This window comes from Symphalangus syndactylus, chromosome 24 (genome assembly GCF_028878055.3).
Source record: "Symphalangus syndactylus isolate Jambi chromosome 24, NHGRI_mSymSyn1-v2.1_pri, whole genome shotgun sequence".
NCBI lineage: Eukaryota > Metazoa > Chordata > Mammalia > Primates > Hylobatidae > Symphalangus > Symphalangus syndactylus.
This window is the reverse complement of record NC_072446.2, coordinates 28614845-28636969: the sequence shown is the minus strand read 5'-3', so window position 1 is coordinate 28636969 and position 22125 is coordinate 28614845. Positions and strand designations below refer to the sequence as shown.

General features: G+C 43.9%; 1 long non-coding RNA gene across 1 annotated transcript; it reads left to right on the top strand.

The window, feature by feature from the left end:
* Positions 1 to 9248: 9248 nt before the first annotated feature.
* LOC129474774 (uncharacterized) lies at positions 9249 to 10001 on the top strand. The gene is made up of 2 exons (XR_008654632.2): positions 9249 to 9328; positions 9557 to 10001. It is a non-coding gene; the product is annotated as an uncharacterized lncRNA (long non-coding RNA).
* Positions 10002 to 22125: the final 12124 nt, after the last annotated feature.

The window sequence follows — 22125 nt, the reverse complement described above, 5'->3', positions numbered from 1 at the left end:
GTTCCTTTCCATGTTTAGTGCTTCCTTCAGGAGCTCTTTTAGGGCAGGCCTGGTGGTGACAAAATCACTCAGCGTTTGCTTGTCTGTAAAGTATTTTATTTCTCCTTCACTTATGAAGCTTAGTTTGGTGGGATAGGAAATTCTGGGTTGAAAATTCTTTTCTTTAAGAATGGTGAATATTGGCCCCCACTCTCTTCTGGCTTGTAGAGTTTCTGCTGAGAGATCAGCTGTTAGTCTGATGGGCTTCCCTTTGTGGGTAACCCGACCTTTCTCTCTGGCTGCCCTTAACATTTTTTCCTTCATTTCAACTTTGGTGAATCTGACAATTATGTGTCTTGGAGTTGCTCTTCTCGAGGAGTATCTTTGTGGTGTTCTCTGTATTTCCTGAATCTGAATGCTGGCCTGCCTTGCTAGATTGGGGAAGTTCTCCTGGATAATGTCTTGCAGAGTGTTTTCCAACTTGGTTCCATTCTCCCCATCATTTTCAGGTACACCAATCAGACGTAGGTTTGGTCTTTTCACATAGTCCCAAATTTCTTGGAGGCTTTGTTCATTTCTTTTTATTCTTTTTTCTCTAAACTTCCCTTCTCTCTTCATTTCATTCATTTCATCTTCCATCAGCGATACCCTTTCTTCCAGTTGATCGCATCTGCTACTGAGGCTTCTGCAATCTTCGCGTAGTTCTCAAAACTTGGCTTTCAGCTCCATCAGCTCCTTTAAGCCCTTCTCTCCATTGGTTATTCTAGTTATCCATTCTTCTAATTTTTTTTCAAAGTTTTTAACTTCTTTGCTATTGTTTTGAATTTCCTCTCGTAGCTCAGAGTAGTTTGATCGTCTGAAGCCTTCTTCTCTCAACTCGTCAAAGTCATCCTCCATCCAGCTTTGTTCCATTGCTGGTGAGGAACTGCGTTCCTTTGGAGGAGGAGAGGTGCTCTGTTTTTTAGAGTTTCCAGTTTTTTTGCTCTGTTTTTTCCCCATCTTTGTGGTTTTATCTACTTTTTGTCTTTGATGATGGTGATGTACAGATGGGTTTTTGGTGTGGATGTCCTTTCTGTTTGTTAGCTTTCCTTCTACCAGACAGGACCCTCAGCTGCAGGTCTGTTGGAGTTTACTAGAGGTCCACTCCAGACCCTGTTTGGCTGGGTGTCAGCAGCGGTGGCTGCAGAACAGCGGATTTTCGTGAGACCACAAATTCAGCTGTCTGATAGTTCCTCTGAAAGTTTTGTCTCAGAGGAGTACCCGGCTGAATGAGGTGTCAGTCTGTCCCTACTGGGGGGGTGCCTCCCAGTTAGGCTGCTCAGGGGTGAGGGACCCACTTTAGGAGGCAGTCTGTCCGTTCTCAGATCTCCAGCTGCATGCTGGGAGAACCGCTACTCTCTTCAAATCTGTCAGTCAGACAGGGACATTTAAGTCTGTGGAGGTTCTTGCTGAGTTTTTGTTTGTCTGTGCCCTGCCCCCAGAGGTGGAGCCTACAGAGGCAGGCAGGCCTCCTTGAGCTGTGGTGGGCTCCACCCAGTTCGAGCTTCCTGGCTGCTTTGTTTACCTAAGCAAGCCTGGGCAATGGCGGGCGCCCCTCCCCCAGCCTCGCTGCCGTCTTGCAGCTTGATCTCAGACTGCCGTGCTAGCAATCAGCGAGACTCCGTGGGCATAGGACCCTCCGAGCCAGGTGTGGGACACAATCTCCTAGTGTGCCGTTTTCCAGGCCAGTTGGAAAAGCGCAGTATTAGGAGGGGACTGACCCGATATTCCAGGTGCCGTCTGTTTCCCCTTTCTTTGACTAGGAAAGGGAACTCCCTGACCCCTTGCGCTTCCCGAGTGAGGCAATGCCTCGCCCTGCTTCGGCTCGCGCACAGTGCGCTTCACCAACTGTCCTGCACCCACTGTTAGGCACTCCCTAGTGAGATGAAACCGGTACCTCAAGCAGAAATGCAGAAATCACCCGTCTTCTGTGTCGCTGGGGCTGGGAGCTGGAGACTGGAGCTGTTCCTATTCAGCCATCTTCGGGTCCTTGATTTTTTTCATGGCCTGTCCATGTCTTTTCCCTCATGCCTCTTCTTATAGATTACCCAGTCTCAGGTATTCTGTTATAGCAACACTAAATGGACTAAGACACTTTCTCTTCAGACATCCACAGGACTCTCTCCATAATATGAGAGATTTTTTTAAGGACGCAAATTTAGAGTAATTCTTTTCTGAGAGTTAATTTTTAGAAATTATTGTATTTGGAGTAGATTCCACACTCGGTTTTATTGCTTATTGTTGATCCCCTTTTATCATGATCTTCTCATTTCTGGGTCCAACACTTTGATCTAATAGCCAGTGGGATTTAAGTGCCATGATTTTAAACATCATTTATACACTGACGATTCTCAGTGTTGTACCTCCAGTCTTGACATTTTCCTTGATCTTCAGTTTATATATTCATGTATCAAATCAACACCTCCTAAGCCTAAACCTAAATTGATGTTTAATAGGCATCTCAAACTTGAAATGTCCAATACAGAATTAGTCTCCAAGAGTTGGATTTTATAAAGCCAGATGCCCCTTGGGTTTAGTCTCTTTGGATGTATCCACTGCCCATTTGACCTTCTCCACCATGTTATGCTGCAGACCAGTAGCCCTCACCATAAGCCTGGGCCATACCCTTGAACTTCCCAGCTTGCAGAACTGTGAGCTAAATAAACCTCTCTTCTTTATAAATTACCCAGTCTCAGGTATTCTGTTACAGCAACAACACTAAATAGACTAAGACACTCTCCCTTCAGATATCCACAGGACTCTCTCCATCATTTAATTCAGGTCTCTGTTAAGATGTTATCTTCCCAACTGCAATACTACCCCACTGACACACACTAGTAACTCTGTAACCCTTCATTCTGTGTTCTTTTTCTTCATAAAACTTACCATTCTATGCTAGTGCATTTACTATAATTTAAATATTTATTATTTACATTATACTCATTTGTTTATTTTCTGTTTTTCCACCAGAATGTGGGCTTCATTAAGGCTAAAACTTTGTTTTGTTCATGATTTATTCTCAGTTCCTAGCACCAAGTCTGTGTTCAATAAATATTTGTTAAATGAATTAATGAATGAGTAAACCAGTTTTCCATATGATAGATCACATATTTAGTTCTCCTTTCATCCTTTTTCTTTTACCCACTGCATTCCTGCTTTCTCTTTTATAATTTTCACCCTTCTTCTTTTCTCACTGCATTCCTGACATCTTATCAACATTAATGACTTGATATGCATTTGTTTTGCTGCAGTACTTTATTACTGTAGGCACAGTCTAAAATTCTGCCATGGCATTGTTTATTTCTTATATTATTAGTTTCTCACAGTAAAAATCTCAACCAGGCTTCTGTTCATCCCATTCTTTTGCAGTATTATTTCTTCTCTCATCTTACATTTCATAGGCTCTACATTTTCTTGAATTTTATTGGGAACTTTAACTTTTCTTTTAGCAAGTGATTTTCTTCAGAAGACCTTTCCTTTGCTTCCTTGCAGAGTGTTTAGCAGTGTCTCAATATCCACACAGAACCCCAAAGTGAAGAATGGGAGATGTGTTGGTCTGAGGCATTTAAGGAAATCTCTCTTTAATCATTAGTGGCTGAGCTAACCAAGCAAAGACTTCAGTGGCAACATGTGACAAAGAATATAGACTTTACAGAATAATTCCGAAGGACACTAAAAAAAAAATAGCAGCAGCAATAACAAATAATAATAACAAACTCTGGAGAGGGGGAGAATCTGATTTCCAGAGTTGCCATATTATATTATTTTAAAGGTCAACTTTTTCAATAAAAAATACAAGTTATGCAAAGAAATCAGAAAGGATGGCCCATAAACAGGAAAAAGAAGCAAAAGCAAGAGAAACTACACTAAGGAACCCCAGATGTTGGATTTATCAGACAAAGACCTTAAATTAGCTATTTAAAATATGCTTAAAGCATGAAGGAAATTATGTCTAAAGAACTAAAGAAAAGTTTTAAAATGTTGTTTCATGAAATATAGAATATCAATAAAGAGATAGAAGTTGTTAAAACAAAAATTCTGGAGTTGAAAATACAGCAACTGAACTGAAACATTCACTTAGAGGAGCTCAACAGAACATTTTAACAGGTAGAAGAAAAAGAAGTCAGCAAACCTGATGATAGGTCAAATGATATTATCTGTCTGAGGAAAAGAAAGATAAAAAGAATGAAGAAAAATGAAGAGTCTCAAAGACCTATCAATCATACCAAGATATACCAAGAATACAAAAATATGCATAATGGGAGTTCTAGAAGAGAAGATAGAGTGGCAGAAAGAATATTTGAGAAAAAAAAGGATGGCTAGGCTGGGTATGGTGGCTCACGCCTGTAATCCCGGCACTTTGGGAGGCTGAGGTGGGTGGATCATGAGGTCAGGAGATTGAGACCATCCTGGCTAACATGGTCAAACCCTGTCTCTACTAAAAATACAAAAAAAAGAAAAAAACAATTAGCCAGGCATGGTGGCGGCACCTGTAGTCCCAGCTACTTGGGAGGCTGAGGCAGGAGAATGGCGTGAACCCGAGAGGTGGAGCTTGCAGTGAGCCTAGATCGCACCACTGCATTCCAGCCTGGGCGACAGAGTGAGACTCTGTCTCAAAAAAAAAAAAAAAAAAAGGATGGCTAAAACTTCCCAAATTTGATGAGAAGAATTCATCTACACATTCAAGAATCTCAACAAACTCTAGCTAGAATAAACTAAGAAAGATCCTTACCTAGACACATCATAATTTAACTGTTAAAAGGCAAAGACAAAAAGAATATCTTCAGAGTGTCAAGAGAGAAGTGACTCACCATGTATAAGAGAGCCTTAATAAGATTGTCAGCTGACTTTTAATCAGAAACCATAGATGTCAGAAGACAGTGGGATGGTATAGTAAGAGCCCTGAAAGACAAAAAAACTGTCAACCAAGAATTCTATATCCAAACAAAACTATATTTTAAAAATGAAGGAGACATTAAGACATTCCCAGAAAGACAAAAATTGAGGCAGTTTGTCAGGTATTTCATCCTGAAGCTTTTCTACAAGTAATACTAATGAATGTTCAGTCCTTCAGGCTGAAATGATAGGACAATAGGAAGTAACTCAAATTGACATAAAGAAATAAAGGTAACTACATAGGTAAATACAAAGGACAAAATAAATATAAAAGGAAAAATAAATTTATTTTTTTCTTTGTAATTTTTTTCCTCTTATTTGTTTTAAAGGACAGCGATATGAAGTAAAAATTATAAATCTATGTTGATGGTCATACAATGTGTAAAGATGTAATCTGTATGACAAAAATAGTACAAAAGTTGGGGAGGGAATGAAGTTATATTGGAGAAAGTTTATGTATACAACTGAAATGAAGATAATAACTAGGTTGTTATAAATTAAGATGCTAATTATAATCTTCAGGGCAACCACTAAGAAAATAACTAAAATATATATAGTGAAAGAAATGACAAAGGAATACTAGAAAATATCTAGTACAAAGGAAGGTAATAATAGAGGACTAGAAGAAACAAAAAAAGAAACATATAAAAATAAACATCAGAATGGTAGACATAAAGCCTATCTTATCAGCAATTATCTGAAATTACTCCACATAATCAAAATATAAAACTTTTATGTTTCATTGGACACTATTGAGAAAGTGCAAGACAATTCAGAATGAGAAAAAAGTTCAAATTATATATCTGATAAGGGACTTATATCTAGAATATATAAAGAACTCCTACAGTTCAACAATAACTAAACAAATAACCCAATTTAAACATTGTGCAAAGGATCTGAATATACATATCTCCAAAGAAGATGTACAAAGACAATAAGCACATAAAAAGATGCCAAACATCATTAGCCAGCAGGGAGAGAAATGCAAATTAAACCAACAATGGGCTGGGCATGGTGGCTTATGCCTGTAATCCCAGCACTTTGGGAGGCCGAGGCAGGTGGATCACGAGGTCAGATCGGGACCATCCTGGCTAACACGGTGAAACTAAAAATACAAAAAATTAGCCAGGCGTGGTGGCAGGTGCCTGTATTCCCAGCTACTAGGGAGGCTGAGGCAGGAGAATGGTGTGAACCTGGAAGGTGGAGCTTGCAGTGAGCCGAGATCGCACCACTGCACTCCAGCCTGGGCGACAGAGCGAGAATCTATCTCAAAAACAACAACAACAACAACAAAAAACAATGAATACATTTTTTGTTTTTGTTCTTCTTAAGAGATGTGGTCTCACTATGGTGCCCAGACTGGAGTGCAGTGGCTACTCACAGGCACATTCATGACACACTGTAGCCTCAAACTCCTGGGCTCAAGTGATGCTCCCACCTCATCCTCTCAAGTATCTGGGACTACAGGCATGCACCACTGCACCCAGATTAAAACAATGAGATAGTACTTCAGACCCACTGGAATGGCTTTGATAAAAATGATGGACAATAATAAAGGTTGGTGAGGATGTAGAGAAATTGGGACATGCCTACACTGATGGTGAAAATGTAAAATGGTGCAGCTGCTTTGAAAAATTCTGGCAGTTCCTCATAAAGTCAGACATACAGTTACCACATGAACCAGCGATTCCATTCATACGTATATGACCCCCAGAATTGAAAATCTATGTTCATACAAAAACTTGCACAGAAATGTTCATAGCAGCTTTATTCATAATAGCCAAAAAGTAGAAAGAACCCAAGTGTCCATTAACTGATGAATGGATAAACAAAACATGGTATATCCATACAATGAAATATTAGTCAGCCTTAAAAAGGGATGAAATACTGATGCATACAAAACATGGATGAACCTTGAAAACATTTTGTTAAATGAAAGAAGCCAGACACAAAGAGTCACATATTGTATGATTCTATTTATGTGAAATGTCTGGAAAAGGCATATCCATAGAGACAGAAGATTAGTGGTTGCCAGGGGCTTGTAGAAGGGGGTAGTGCAGAGTGGTTGCTAATGGTTACAGAGTTTCTTTTTAGAGTAATGAAAATGTTCTGGAATTTGATAGTGGTGACTGTTGAACTACTCTGTGGATGTATGAAAAACCACTGAATTGCAGTTTAAGGGGTAAATATTATAGTGTGTGAATTATATCTCAGTTTTAAAAATGGGATGGAGTTGTGTCTAGACCTCTAATGTGCAAGGGACTTCCTCCTATGTCCTACCTCTATCACCTGGACGTGTCTAAGTGGCCCTCCTGCCATCACCTTGACCCCTCTTGGTCCCCGTATTAGTCAGGGTTCTTCAGAGAAACAGAACCAATAGGGTATCAACATCAATATTGGCACTGACACCAGTATCTATATTGACAAAAATATTAATATATAGAGAGATATAGACACATAGAAAGACCAGCTGTTCACCCAACAAGCTCCTTCCTGTCCCCTTTGGGAGCTCTATTCTTTATATTCCCAGTAACTAGCTAGGATTCCGTGATTAGAATTATCACTCCTATTTCCTTCTTGTTGTGAGGTTAATGAGGGGATACATATTGAGCCCAGAACCTGGCCAGCCCAGGGACTGTGGATGTCCTGGTGAGGGTGACTGGCTGACAGCTCCTGAGATGGAGAAGATGAGAATCTATGGTTCTTTGAACAGTGCATAGCTCCTGAGACCCTAACCTCTATGCATTGACTAGAATATTCTCAGCTTTTTTAAAGACTGGAATTAAAAATCTAATAATATTACAATTCTGCTCAAAACCTTCATCGACTCCCCATTGCATTCTAAATAAGAGCCTAAGTGTAGTCTAACATTCCCTTTCTAGAATGTGATCCCAGTCCACCTGTCTAGTCTCCTGTGCAGTATTCCCTCAGTAGCTGTCATTCTTCTGCAGGACACTTGACCAAACATTCCAGAAAACCTGGCGTCTCCCTCATGCATTGAACATGCCATTTGGCACAATGCCATTGAGAAACTGGGCTTGGGATACAGGGAGACCTGGTCAGGAAGTCCAGCTCTGCCAAAGACTAGCTGGGTAACCTTGGGGAAGTCACTCTACCTTCTGTTTAGTTTCCTCATTTGTCAAAATGAGGAATGAGTCTAGCAGTCTCAGTCGGTGGTCACAAGGTTTAAGCGACATAGAGCATGTGAAGGGCCTTAGAGAACTAATTTGGCCTAGTCTAGCATCCCCTTCCTGGGGGAAGAGGCCCCCTCTCCTACTCCCTCCCTTTGGTTCTGTGAGCAGCCAGTCATTGCCACTTTTACTTCTCTGGACACACAGGTGAGGAAGTGGATCTCTCTGGGAACTTTCAAGTTGGAGTTAAAGAAGGATCGCCTCTTTAAGATGAAAGAGCCTGGAAGATGTGAAGTAGGGAGGCAGTGGTGCCTATGTGGCCCAGAAGCCAGTGTGTAAGCATGGAGAGAGTCCAGGCGGCATTTAATTTTGGGTTCTGGTTATTTCTGCAGCCAGATGCAGCCCTTTCCACGTTAAGCAAACTCACCCATCAATTACCCTTTTACCCAAGCTGGATTAAGACAGGCTTCTGATCATCGCATGACTGATGAACTCAGGAGTCAGGGATTGGGGGAGCCTTCCCAGACTCCTCGTTGCTCCAGGTTTGTGTTCTTACTCTCTACTCTTACCTTTCCCATGAGATCTGAGGCTCTGTCTAGGCAGGGAAATAGTCATTTGACTTGCTTCTCCCTTTGAGTCATCTTGGGGTTCAGTCAGTGTTTGGGCTTAACCCTCGAGGCTCAGGCAACATCAGCAGGGCAGTGAGAGCCTTTGCTCAGGGAGTGGAGGTACTTAGAAAACTTTGAGATGGGTGCCAGGACTTCTGCCAGCTTCCAAGGGAGAACTAAGTTTGGACTTCTATGAATCTCAATGGCTAAACCACCTTCATTTCCACTCAGACCCACCAAATCCAAGTTTCTGGAATCGAGGCCTGAGAATCTGCATGTTTTTCAAGCATCCGGGTGATTCTCATGTGACCTAAACTTGACAATCTCTGAGCTGAGTCTTTTATGAAGCCCTGAGTTCATCGTTTTACTTCTTCAGATTCCTGAGTACAGCGGTTTGGGGAAAGTTATAACCAAAACAAGCCAGCGAGCTAGTTTCTTATGCTAATGGTCACACAGATCTCATAATTACATGGAGGACACAAGTGTCTCATAATTAGCGTCTGCTGTTCTGTTCCTGGGGGGCAATTGTTCTGTAACAATGGCCAGGCTCAGTGCTGGACCACCAGCGTCCCTCAGCTCACTCCCCTCCACCACATTCCAATCTCATGAGAGAAGAGCCCCTAGTTCTCAGGACTTTAACCCTCTCCTGCCAGGACCCCCAGGGCCAGTGCTGAGGTGGGGGAGGTTCATGATCTGATGCCAGGCATCCAGATGGAAGTGGGAGAAAGAAATGCGGAATGACTGAGTACTGGGGGCAGCTAGCACTTTGCATTTAAGGCTGTGTTTCTCACTCAGACCTAACGAAGCATAACTTATGGGGTTGAGGCACAAGAACCCCCCCTCCCGGGAATTCTGATTTTACTAGGATTTGAGATTCACTGACCAAATCTTTACCTCTTTCAGGCTGACAAGTTGGCTAAAAGGGCAGGAAGACTTACTCCTAGCATGCATCTGCCACTCAAACCATCACAATAGCCTCCCGCCTTCTCAGTGGGATTACGAGTGACCCTGCGGCAGAAGGCAGCAGGAGGTGGTGACAAGAACACACATCTGGCCCTAAAACTTGGGTCAGTCACATCCTGGCTGCCATTCACCAGCTATATCATTTTAGGAAAGTGGATTCACCTCTGAGCTGCAGATTCCTCATTTATAAAATGAAGACAAGAACACCCACCCTTAGTATTTGGGTATTTAGATTGTTTCCATATTTTTTTATTTCTTTTACCATATTCTTGTCATTATGAGTTTAGCATTCAAGGTTCTGACCAATGAGTGATCCCAGGGGTGTTCATGAAAACCCCTGGGGGAAGCTTTTACAAAATAGAGAATGGAGTCTGTTGAGCTGGAATTTGTAAGGGCATGACTCAGGAATGGAGTATTTGGAGAAAGTTCTTCAGGTCTTCCTAATGCATACTTTTATCTTTAAATTTTTTTGTTATTATTTATTTATTTTTTTTAGAGACAGGGCCTCACTCTGTTGCCCAGGCTAGAGTGCAATGGTGCAATCGCAGCTCACTGCAGCCAGCCTTGACCTCCAGGGCTCAAGTGATCCTCCTGTATCAGCCTCCCAAGTAGCTAGATCTACAAGCATGTGCCACCATGCCAAACTAATTTTTTAAACATTTTTTTGTGGAGACTGGGTAATATGGTTTGGCCGTGTCCCTGCCCAAATCTCAACTTGAATTGTATCTCCCAGAATTCCTATGTGTTGTGGGAGGGACCCAGGAGGAGGTAATTGAATCATGGGGGCTGGTCTTTCCCCTGCTATTCTCGTGATAGTGAATAAGTCTCACGAGATCTGATGGGTTTATCAGGGGTTTCCACTTTTGCTTCTTCCTCAGCTTTCTCTTGCTGCCACTACGTAAGAAGTGCCTTTAGCCTCCCTCCATGATTCTGAGGTCTCCCCAGCCATGTGGAATGGTAAGTCCAATTAAACCTCTTTTTCTTCCCAGTTTCGGGTATGTCTTCATCACAAGCGTGAAAACGAACTAATACAGTGGGTTTTGCTATGTTGCCCAGGCTGGCCTCAAACTGTCCTCAACTCATCCTCCTGCCTCGGCCTCCCAAACTGCTGGGATTACAGAGGTAAGCCACCATACCTGGCCCCCTGATGCATACTGTTATTCAAACTCATCTGTGAGAGGCCTGGAAGGACTTTGACATGGTAAAAAAAAAAAAAAAAAAAGTGTGATTTTGCAGAGGCGTCAGTTTAAATTGTGTACACTGATAATGTTAGAGCACATTTGTTAGCAGGGAGGAGCCTAGGCAAGTACCCAGCATAGACTCGTCTGTCTCCTTTCTAAGATTTCCAAAGGGCTAAACACTTTACTTATTATCTTTTTTAATCCTAAATTTGTATTGCTGCTCTGGGCTACTCCCCAGGCCCCTAGACCCATATATCCAGCTACCTGCCTGATCTCTCCGCTTGGATGGGAATAAACATCTCCAGTGTTGCTGGTCCCAACTGAACTTCTGATTCCCCCCAAACCTGCTCCAGTCTCAACCTCAATGGCAACTTATTTAATGACAATTAAATTCTTGTGATTTCTCGGGCATTTTGAATATATCCTTAAACGTTCCCTTTCTCTCACACCCTACATCCTATTCTTAAGCAAATTCCACTGACTCTCCCCTTGAAAAACATCCGGAATCCAGAAAGTTCTCATCATACTCATGGCAACCTCTCTATCCTAAGGCACTTTCACCTTTCTCCTGAATAATTGCCATCATATTAAGGCAATGTCTCTGATGCTTTTTTTTTTTTCTTTTTAGAGACGGAGTCTCGCTCTGTTGCCAGGCTGGAGTACAGTGGCATGATCTCGACTCACAGCAACTTCTGCCTCCTGGGTTCAAGCGATTCTCCTGCCTCAGCCTCCCGAGTAGCTGGGACTACAGGCATGTGCCATCACGCCCAGCTAATTTTTGTATTTTTAGTAGAGACAGGGTTTCACCATGTTGAACAGGATGGTCTCAATCTCTTGACCTCATGATCCACCTGCCTCGGCCTCCTAAAGTGCTGGGATTACAGGCGTGAGCCACCGCACCCGGCCTTTTAATTTTATTTTAATTTATTTTTTGAGACAGTGTCTTACAATGTTGCCCAGGCTGGAGTGCAGTGGTGCAATCTCAGTTCACTGCAACCTCCACCTCCTGGGTTCAAGCAATTCTTCCATCTCAGCCTCCGGAGTAGCTGGGATTACAGGTGTGCGCCACCACACCTGGCTAATTTTTTTATTTTTAGTAGAGATGGGGTTTCACCATGTTGGCCAGGCTGGTCTTGAACTCCTGACCTTAAGTGATCTGCTCACCTTGGCCTCCCAAAGTGCTGGGATTACAGGTTTGAACCACCGTACCTGGCCTAGACAGAGGCTTTTTTATCCCAGTCTCCCAAATCTCTCTGAGCTATGCCATGCCAACTCTGCAGTAATCCAGGCAACTGGACCTGAAAAGGAACTGAATCCTCCGTGGCTTTTTTGCTCATTGTTTCCACCTGTGAGGAATCCTAAGGAGAAAAATGGAAGAATCATTTGCACAAGGATATTTATCTCTGGGATGGGTGCGGTGGCTCACGCTTGTAATTGGAACACTTTCGGAGACCGAGGTGGGTGGATCACGAGGTCAGGAGATCGAGACCATCCTGGCCAACATGGTGAAACCCCGTCTCTACGAAAAATACAAAAATTAGCTGGGTGTGATGGTGCATGCCTGTAATCCCAGCTACTCGGGAGGCTGAGGCAGGAGAATTGCTTGAACCAGGAAATTGGAGGTTGCAGTGGGCTGAGATCACACCACTGCACTCCAGCTGACGACAGAGCGAGACCCCATTTCCAAAAAAAAAAAAAAAGATATTTATCTCTGAATTGCTGGTTTATTCAGTAGAATCTTTGAGGATTACAAGTCTGAGCTCCGGAGCCCAATGTTAAGAGGTCTGGGAGAAGAGGCCTGGTGCGGTGGCTCACACCTGTAATCCCAGCACTTTGGGAGGCGGAGGCAGGTGGATCACCTGAAGTCAGGAGTTCGAGACCGGCCTGGCCAACATGAGGAAACCCCTGTCTCTACTAAGAATACAACATAAAGCTTAGCTGGGCATGGCGGCGCATGCCACCCAGGCTGAGGCAGGAGAATCACTTGAACCTGGGGGTTGGGGAGGCAGAGGTTGCAGTGAGCCAAGATTGCACCACTGCATTCCAGCCTGGATGACAGAGTGAGACTCTATCTCAAAACAAAACGAAACAAAACAAGAGATCTGAGAGAAGAGAAAGAACCAGCAAAAGACACCAAAAAGAAGTGAACTGGGAGGTAGGAGGAAACCAGGAACGTGTGGTGTCCTGGAAGGCAAATAAAAACGTGCCTGGAGGAAGATTCCTAGAAAGAAGATCGGGAATGGGTCTACTAGCAGAAAAAAAACACCGAATCTCCACTGAAGGATATGAAATAGGACTTCAATAAATGAAGACACATCTTTGATAGGAAGTTTTAGTATAGTAAGGATGTCTGTTCTTGTTACATGAGTGTTTAACTCAGTGTAATTCCAGTAAAAACACCCTACTCAAACTGATAGGAGCTTAACGAAGTTATTATAAACCTGGGACAATTGGTATAAAAGAATAGAATTGAATTTCCTGAAAAGGAAGCATAAGAAGTGGAACTTGCCCTACCTGTTTACCAAAACATATTATAGAGGTAAATGAATGGAAACCAAACCACAGGCGCACGGCGTGATGAATAAGGGGGCCGCCAAGTGCAGACTCGGGCTCCAGCATCATGGCTGTTCAGCGGATAACGAAATTGACACTTCGCATTTGGGGAGGAAATAATGAATTACTTATTAAATTTTATTTAAATTAGCTAGTCATTTAGATTAAAAAAAAAAAAAAAGCTAGAAACTGTCCCTGAGTCTTATTCCAAAAGAGACTTCAGAAAAAGGGACGATAAAAAGAAAAAAAAATCCATACAGTATAAAAGAGAACACAACAGAATAGTTTAGTAATCTTTAGAAAAATAAAGATTGACCAATTTAATTGCACAAAATAAAAAACTTCTATAGAGCAAAATAAATCATAAAACAAAGATAAACACTACTGTGAAATAAAAAAACTTTTCAACATATATGAGAGAAATGGTTAATATCATTAATGTTAACTCTGGGATAGGAGTAAAGTTGGGAGCTAAATAAATACTTTGGTAAGGAAAGAAAGAGCCTTAAATTCTGTCCATCAACTCCTTCCTGCAGATATCAGCTCCCTGCACCCGCACCAGGTCAGGCTACGTCCAGGTGGGCAGGCTGGGCCAGGTTCCTAAGTACCTAGAGCTGAAAGCCCCACGTACACCACTCCTCCATCCTGGTGGCCCAACTGGACCCTCCTGCCCCTCCTCTGCACCAGGTGTGATGATAAGGGACAAGAGGAGTCACGGGAGACCTCTTCTCTCAGAAAGCAAGACCAGGCTGGCATCCAAGCTAAAGGCAGGGGCTAGGACTACTAGGTGGAGGGATGGAGTGGGTTCTGGGTCAGAGGATGGGTGGGAGGAGATGGAAGGCTGTGCGCAGCAGCAAGGAGGGGAGGTGAGGAGGGGGAAAAGCAGAGATGGGAGCCCAGGCAGCTAGAATGGGGGTGGCAGTCGGGGGCAGCAGAGGTAGGACAGCTGAGGTGGGGGGTGTCCCTCCAGGCCCCAGAGCTGCCACTTCGCCTCTCCCAGTCATCCAATTTGCAATGAGTTCCCTTTAGTACATGGAAAGTATCCTCCAGAACTTGTTTGCAGGAAACAACGCAATGCATGAATGCCCACTTGAGATGTTAATTACTTATTTGGTTCATTTATTCAAAAATAATTTATTGTTTACTCTGAGTCACACTGTGCTAGGCACTGGGAACACTTGGAATACTCACCACACCCGTGCATTTATAAATTTTAAGACAATGTGAGAATGCTTAGATTTAAAATGGAAAACCATAAATGACAAGGTTTCTCTGCCAAGTCTACTCAACTGCCTTTCACCAAGGTCAGAGAACTCCAGGGTGTGGGTTTCCTCCTAAATTTACTGAGGCTGCCATGGGCCAGGCAGCACGCTGGCCTCTGGGGTTAGAGTACTGACTATGCTCATGCGTTTATTAATTTAAAATGAGGCCCAAACACAGGGTCACACAGTGTCCAAAATGAAATAACCTTTGGAGCGACACAGCTTGTTTCCAAACAGCTGAGATCCGTTGCCTTTTTGGCATTTGATTTTTGGTGCTGGGCCAAAAAAAAAGGGGGGAGATGTATCTGGGAGGGGATCATAAATGCAGCTATTTAATCTGCTGTCACTTTGTAAGAGCCCCATTGAATTTTTGATGGGAAAAATGTTTTTGCCCGGGTTGAGCTTCAGGACAAAAAAGAAATGCAAGGAACAGAGAGCAGAATTGATAGTGTTTAAAAATATGTTAAAAGATCTTATACTTTGTAACAAAGTCGGTAAGCTACAATGGAAGAATTCCTGACACAGCAGAGGCCTGGCCAAGCCCCTCCAGTGGGGGCCCTGGGAATAAAAGCTTCCTCCTCCAAGCTGTCAGTTGAAAGAAACCGTCCTGCCTGATGGCCATGTGCCACTCTCTGATGCTTGGGAACAAAATTGTGATGTGGCAGACTATACATTGTTTTTCCAGAATAACACAGAAATGTGTTCTGGAGAATCAGTTTAGACTTAGGGTATCAGGTGAGCCAGTGCAAGACTGGGAAACGGATGCCCTGGGTTCTAGTCCCAGCTTCACGGGAGTGACCCTGCCCAAGGCTCGCTCTCTCTCTCTCTCTCTCTCAACCTGTTTGCTCCTCTGTAAAAGAGGATAATGAGCTAAAGGAGCACCATCTCCCAAGACTAAGTGAGGATCAAATATAGCAATCAGTGGGAGAGAGCCACTCATGCTTTGCTCCTTCCTCCCCACATACACATCATCTCCATGTTCCAGTTAGAATCTCAGTCAAGGCCAAGAACTGAATTCAGGGTGGCTGCTCATGTCCTTGGCCACTGGCACAAATTTGTGCCTCGAGGCCCCACTTTCCTCTTGTTTCTGTCACTTCCTATGTCAGTGCACCCAAAATCTCTGCTGGCTTTTCCATGGTGTAAAATTGTTTTGAGGAGGCATCTTTCCAGTCTATCACTACATTCCTAGCCTGCCTTGCATCTGGGGTTAGCTATATGAGAAGTTCTCATCAAGGGAAGGTGAGCAGAAGTGATATGTCGCCTCTGGGCTGGGGTTTATGTGAAGCAGGGGGATGGTGGAGCCAGTGATAGAGGAAGCCTGGATCTCTGAATCACCACATGGAGGAAAGCTGTCTGCAAACAAGGAACTGGACTTTTCAGTAAACTGGAGTCATCAGTGAGCAGGAAACAGACTTCTGAGATTAAGCCACTGAAATTCAGGGCTTATTTGTTGCAGTAGCTAATGTTACCCAGAAGATACACACTATCCACATACTCACCTCCCCTGGCACAAGCTGCCCTTTCAAACCTCTCAGACATTCACAGATCACATCCACACAGATCCAGGGGAACTGGATCACTGATGTTATCAACTTAGTCATTGATTGAACAAATATTTATAACTCATCTGCAATGTGCAAGGAGCAAGGCTAAGCATCCCCAACACAATGCAGATCGTGCCCCTACCCTTCCTGGAGGAGGTCATGTCCACGCCTACTCCCAAGTCCAGCTGCTGGCCTGAGGCCTGAGGCCCTCATTCTCCTACATGGGGATCCAGCTCACCCTTAGACCCCTGATCCTGGACTTTCCCTTCTTCAAAAACCAGCCCTTACTCACTGTGGACAATATACCCTAGAGCAGCGGTTTCCAACCCCTAGGCCCATGGACCTCCACCGGTCTGTAGCCTGTTAGGAACCGGGCCACACAGCAGGAGGTGAGCGGCAGGCAAGTGAGCATTATTGGCCAAGCTACACCTCCTATCAGATCAGCGGCAGCATCAGATTCTCATAGGAGCACAAACCCTATTGTGAACAGTGCATGTGAGGGATCTGGGTTGCACTCTCCTTATAAGAATCTAATGCCTGGTGATCAGAGGTGGAACAGTTCCATTCCTAAACCATCCTTCCCCTGTACCACCGGTCCGTGGAAAAATTCTCTTCCACAAAACCAGTCCCTGGTGCCTAAAAGGTTGGAGACCACTGACCTAGAGACTGTCTTCCCCTTAGGACTGCCACTCCCCATCATTAATGTAAAAATCCAACTGGAAGTCCTCACCATTCCACCCTCAGCCCTCTCACCTTTCCTCCGACTGCATCCCATGGAGACCTCCAAAACCAGAACGCCCTCCTTTTATCATTATCTGTCCCCCTCCTGCCTTCCCTTCACTCTTAATCTAGGATCGACCTGAAAGCTGAGCATTTTCACTGTGTCTTCACCCCCTGTACAGATGGCAGGGTGCATGTCCAGTCATCCCTGGCAGCCCCAGGAGCTACTAATAGTTCTCCAGGGCCTTCTCATTTGTCCTGATTCTTTTGCATGGCCTCCCTTCAGATGTAGTGCCTCCTTCCCCCATACCACACCCACACTGCTTAGAGCTGAGGACACCAGTGTCCACCCCTGGAAATGGAAACATAAGCTACTGACACCTTTGCAAGCTGACCTTGCTGCCTCTTTAAGTGAAGGATTTAACTGTGTCCACAGGGCTTGGCCAGCAGACCATAGGCTGGATTTCAACTTCATTCACTTCCTTTACACAGTACACAAGCTGTGCAACTGTACATGGTTGACTTGGCTTTGAGCTCCTAAATCTGGCTCTTGGGGTCCTCCCTCTGGCTTGTCCCTCCAGCTGTGTCCAGGCCCTTTCTGCCATGCCCTGGATTCTCCACCAATAGACAGCTTCATGGGGAGCCCTGTGTATAGCAGGCTACTTCAAACCACCCTGTCTTTGCTCTTACTGTGTCTTCTGACTAAAGAATTCTGCTTTGCTCAGCCAGCTCCTGGTCATCTCTGAGACCTCGTTTGGGAGTGTCCCCATCTTGGAAGTCTTTCTGCATCCCTTCTTGCCTCCTGCAGCCTCCACTCCCAGCCCCTGTGGGCCCTGGGTAACCCCCATTGGCACTCCTTGCCCTCCACTGCCATTTCTGTCCACACATCTGTCTGAACACAGCCTCTCTCCAGCAGGGATCACATCTGTAACCTTGGTAGCCTGCTCCAGTTCTGGACGTGGCAGCAGAGGACAGCAGGAAATGGAATTAAATGAGGAAAATGGTTTTAATCTAAAAGAGTGCTTGATAGGATGAAATGAATCCATTCTGATAGATTCACTCATTCATGATCCACTGGGTCAACAAATACTTTTTGAGCACACGCTGTGTGCCAGGCGCTGTGTTGGCCCTGGGGCACCGTGAACAACCATTTCTGGCTATGTGGGAGCTCCCAGCTTCAGCTCTCACATACATCATCGTACCAGAAAGAGCAGTGTAAATAATGATTCTGGTTGGGGCAATGTGAGAGGAAAGGAAAAACTGGGCCTAACCTGGCAGGGGCTGTGGGTGGAAGCCCATGATTCTGGGAGTGGAAGGAGGGCCAGGGCTGCAGCCAAGGCCTGGCGGCTGTTCCCCATCCACCTGTGACCTTCAAGAGCCTAGGCCTGGAAGTTAAGATCCTGGACTCCCAGGCGCCTCTCTCATGTGAGCGGCTCAGAGAGTTTGAGCAAGGCACTGCCCTGCTTTAGGTTGCAACTTTGAGGGAGAAGAATCCATGGGTGAATGAAGTTTGAGCCCCCAGGTCTGATGTCAGTCCATGGGGGCCTGCCCTTGGCGTTGCTCTTGGGTACAGAGGCCACCACAGAGCCAGAGACAGCCAGGACCACTTTCTGGGTCAGGCCCCGGCCCAGGTGCTTGCTAAAATTTGAAGAACCCATCTGCTTACCCAGTGCTGCTAGAGTTGCCATTTTAATAACCAAGTTTAGGAGATTCAATTAAGATTGGGAGCCTCATCCCTCTCCTAGGGAGGCCTCACAATTGGTGTTTTTCTTCGCAAAAGCATGAGTGGGGCCCTTTGCAGGGGTTTTTGTACAGCAAGCAGCACAGAGAGAAAAAGAGATAAAACCAACAACTTTAGTTCAAAGATGCCAATAATAGGGGGTTTCTTTTCCCCTCTCCCCATGGAAGGTTGTCAATGGTACAGGCACAATCAGGCCTGGCGGCTGGCCTGCTCAGAGAGGGGGACGTGTGCTCCTTTGTTAGGAAGGGCTGAATAGGATGTCCCTGCACCCAGACCTGGTCTCCCGGCTAACAAAGGGCCCCTTTATCACCCCGGGCAAAGAGTGCTGCTGAGGTTGCCACAGCAACTCAGGGACACAGACTTAACGTGCAAGTGACATTTCAGATGGTAACCGGGCATGCAAAAATTCAAATTTCTTTATGTAGAGTGGTTTCCTTCTCTGGATGTTTTAAAGGAACCATATCGCAAACAAAAGAAAAAATAAATAAGCCAACAATAAACACGCGGTCAAGCAGCAAACAGAACATTGCAATTCAGCATGCTGGCTCCTCCTCGCCTGATGAAAAAGTTGGGTGAAAAGCCAGGGCATCGTGGGAGGCCCTGGGTGAGCTGAGGGTTTTTCTTATCTCAAAGGCAACCAGACATCATTAAAGAAAGTTTGGGGAAAAAATCACCTGTAATTCCAGTCACTAGACACAGGATACTTTGCCTTGTCTCTGTCTCTGTGTTTACCAAATACTACTGGATGATTTGCTGCATGCCAGGCTGAGAGCCGGGCTGGGGCATGCAAACAGACGTCAGGTTCCTGCTGTCCAAGGTGGACGGTAGTGTGCGGTCCCATGTAAATGTGATCTCCATACAACGCTACATTGCCTTTAGTTGAGGTCAAGGGAGTCGCCCCTCAGAGGAAGGAATCGATGTTACATGAGCAGAGGTGAGCAGGGAATAGTGGAACTTGGATTTGCTGCCAACCCAGTGTTGACCCTTTGTTGCTATTCGCTGGATGGAATGAGGGAGACCCTGAGGGAAGGAAGGAAGACAAGGAGGAAGGGCTACCTCTACATTCTTCTATAGTGGAAAGCATGGTAAATAGCATGATGCAGGCACAAATGTTTATCCAACTGCCACCATAACACACAAGGTATTTTCCCTCCACGTTCTATGATGACAGTTTAATAAACAATGTGGAAAGACTATGACAGCAAGCACCTGTATATCCACCACCTGGATTCCACCATTACCTTCCTCTCCTGCTTTTATCACATACTTACTATCCATCTATCTGTTTCTCTATCCATTCATCAAGCTGCCTTGTTTTGGGAGTGCATTTCCAGTTGCAGACATCCTTTCACTTCCCCTAAACTACATCAGCATGTGTACCGTCAATTGGAGTCTAATATTTGTTTACAATTTTTAAAATGTGAAATTTACATACAATGCAATGTACAAACCTTAAATGTACATTTTCTGAGTTTTGAGGAATGTGACTGCCTGTGTAACCTAAGCCTTCATTGAGATATAATACATTAGGGTTACTTCAGAAAGTTTCCTCATGTTCCTGCCTAGTCAATTCCCCCACTTACCAACCATTATAGCAAAAATAACGTTCTCATGTTGCTTTCTAGTCTTCATGGCAATTCATTCTTCGGTTCACTTAATCAATTCATTCTTTAGTCACCCCGGGCCTTCACTGTCTCAGGCACTGACGACATGTCCCCATAGGAGATGGTGTGTAAATGTAAATGCTCTGGGTTTGAATCTCAGGCCTAGTGTTTTGTAGGGCAAGCCATCTAACCTCTTTGAGCTCCACTTTCCTGACCTGTAAACTGGGGATGGTAACATTAGCAACAACCTCACAGTGGGTAGATTACGTGAGATGATACATGCCAACCACTTAGTGCATAGTAAGTGCTCAGTAAACATATTGTCTTGAGGGAGGCCACAGCTGAATGATTGTTGTCAGCCCTCCAGGACTTTAAAAGCCTTTATTTTTCTCATGGCCATTAACTCGGCTACTGTCTCTGTCTAATTTTGGCTATTAAAAGCCCTGCTTCTCTGAACGTTTTTGGGCAAAGATATTTAGGCTTCTACAGAACGATTGTCCAAGGCCCAGTAGAGACTTGGAAGGGAGTGACCAGACAGTAGTACATCTTTTATTTTTACGTTCTTGTCTTCATGTGCCCCTTAAAGTGGGCTTGCTTACGAAGCTACCAGCAGTTGGGGAATGGCCGTTACCATAAGGGGCTTTGCCAAAGGTCTTCTTCAAGGTGAGAAGTAGCAGCTGACTCTATCTTTATTCTCCTTTGCCTACCCCTGTGCTATAGCAGATGATAGAGAATATGGCACCAGAGGGGCATATAGGACCAAAGTGGAGTGTTGTCATCCTCAGAAGGGGGAAACATTAGTAGACATTCTCTTGTGAAAATGAGGGAGCCTAAGATCACAAATTCCTGGGTCCGGGCAGCTCACCCTTGCTCAGAGCTGAGCCACTTGAAGATGAGTCCAAAAGCAAGGACAAGAAACAGCCATCTCTTTCACTTGCCTAACTCTTACCCATCCTACAGTGCCCAGCTCAGCATCACCCCGCTCAGGAAGTACTCCTCTGTGTTCCCAATCCACTTTGTACTTAACTCTATTATGTTTATCATACTATACTTCATTGACCACTTATCTGGCTGTCTCCCCAATTCAGCTATGAACACAAATCATGTCGCAATCATAGTTTGAATCTCTAGTCCCTGGCATGTGCTAAAAAATATTTTTCTTAGATTAATTTAACCAATATTGCCAAATGTTTTCTAAGTACTAGGTGTTTTACGTGTATTATCTTTGTTTGCAAAAATGTTAATTTTTCTTCCCAGTTACTATAAAAAACTGGGAGAATATAGAAAATAGAAATATAGAATAAAAATGTAGTTTAATGACAGACAAACTTTAAGTATGATTGATTAAGAAAATAAGAGAAAGGGCATATGTAACAGATACAAGAGCATTTCAAAAATCATAAGATAATACTAAAGACATGCTTAACCCAATACATTTGAAATGCTAAGTGAAATGAACAATGTTCTAGAAAAGCATACGAACATTTACTAAGAAAGAATGATATGATCATCCAATTATAATTTAAGAAGTTGAATCAGTTATTAAAATTCTTCTTTCCCATTCATTAGGCAAAACCAGTATAACCTTGACACATAAAGCTTGGCAACAATAGCACAGAATTTTAGAGCAATTTTGGTTATTAACATAGATGCAAAAAAAAAACCATAAGTGAAATAACTTCAAATGGAGTTTAGCAGTGTATTAGAAAATAAATTATGGCTGGAGGTAGTGGCTCATGGCTGTAATCCCAGTCACATGGGAGGCCGAGGCAGAAGGATCACTTGGGCCCAGGAGTTCGAGGCTGCAGTGAGCTATGATCACACCACTGGACTCCAGCCTGGGTGACAGAGTGAGACCCTGTTTCTAATAATAATAATAAAATTAGAAGCAAATAGAAGTCCCA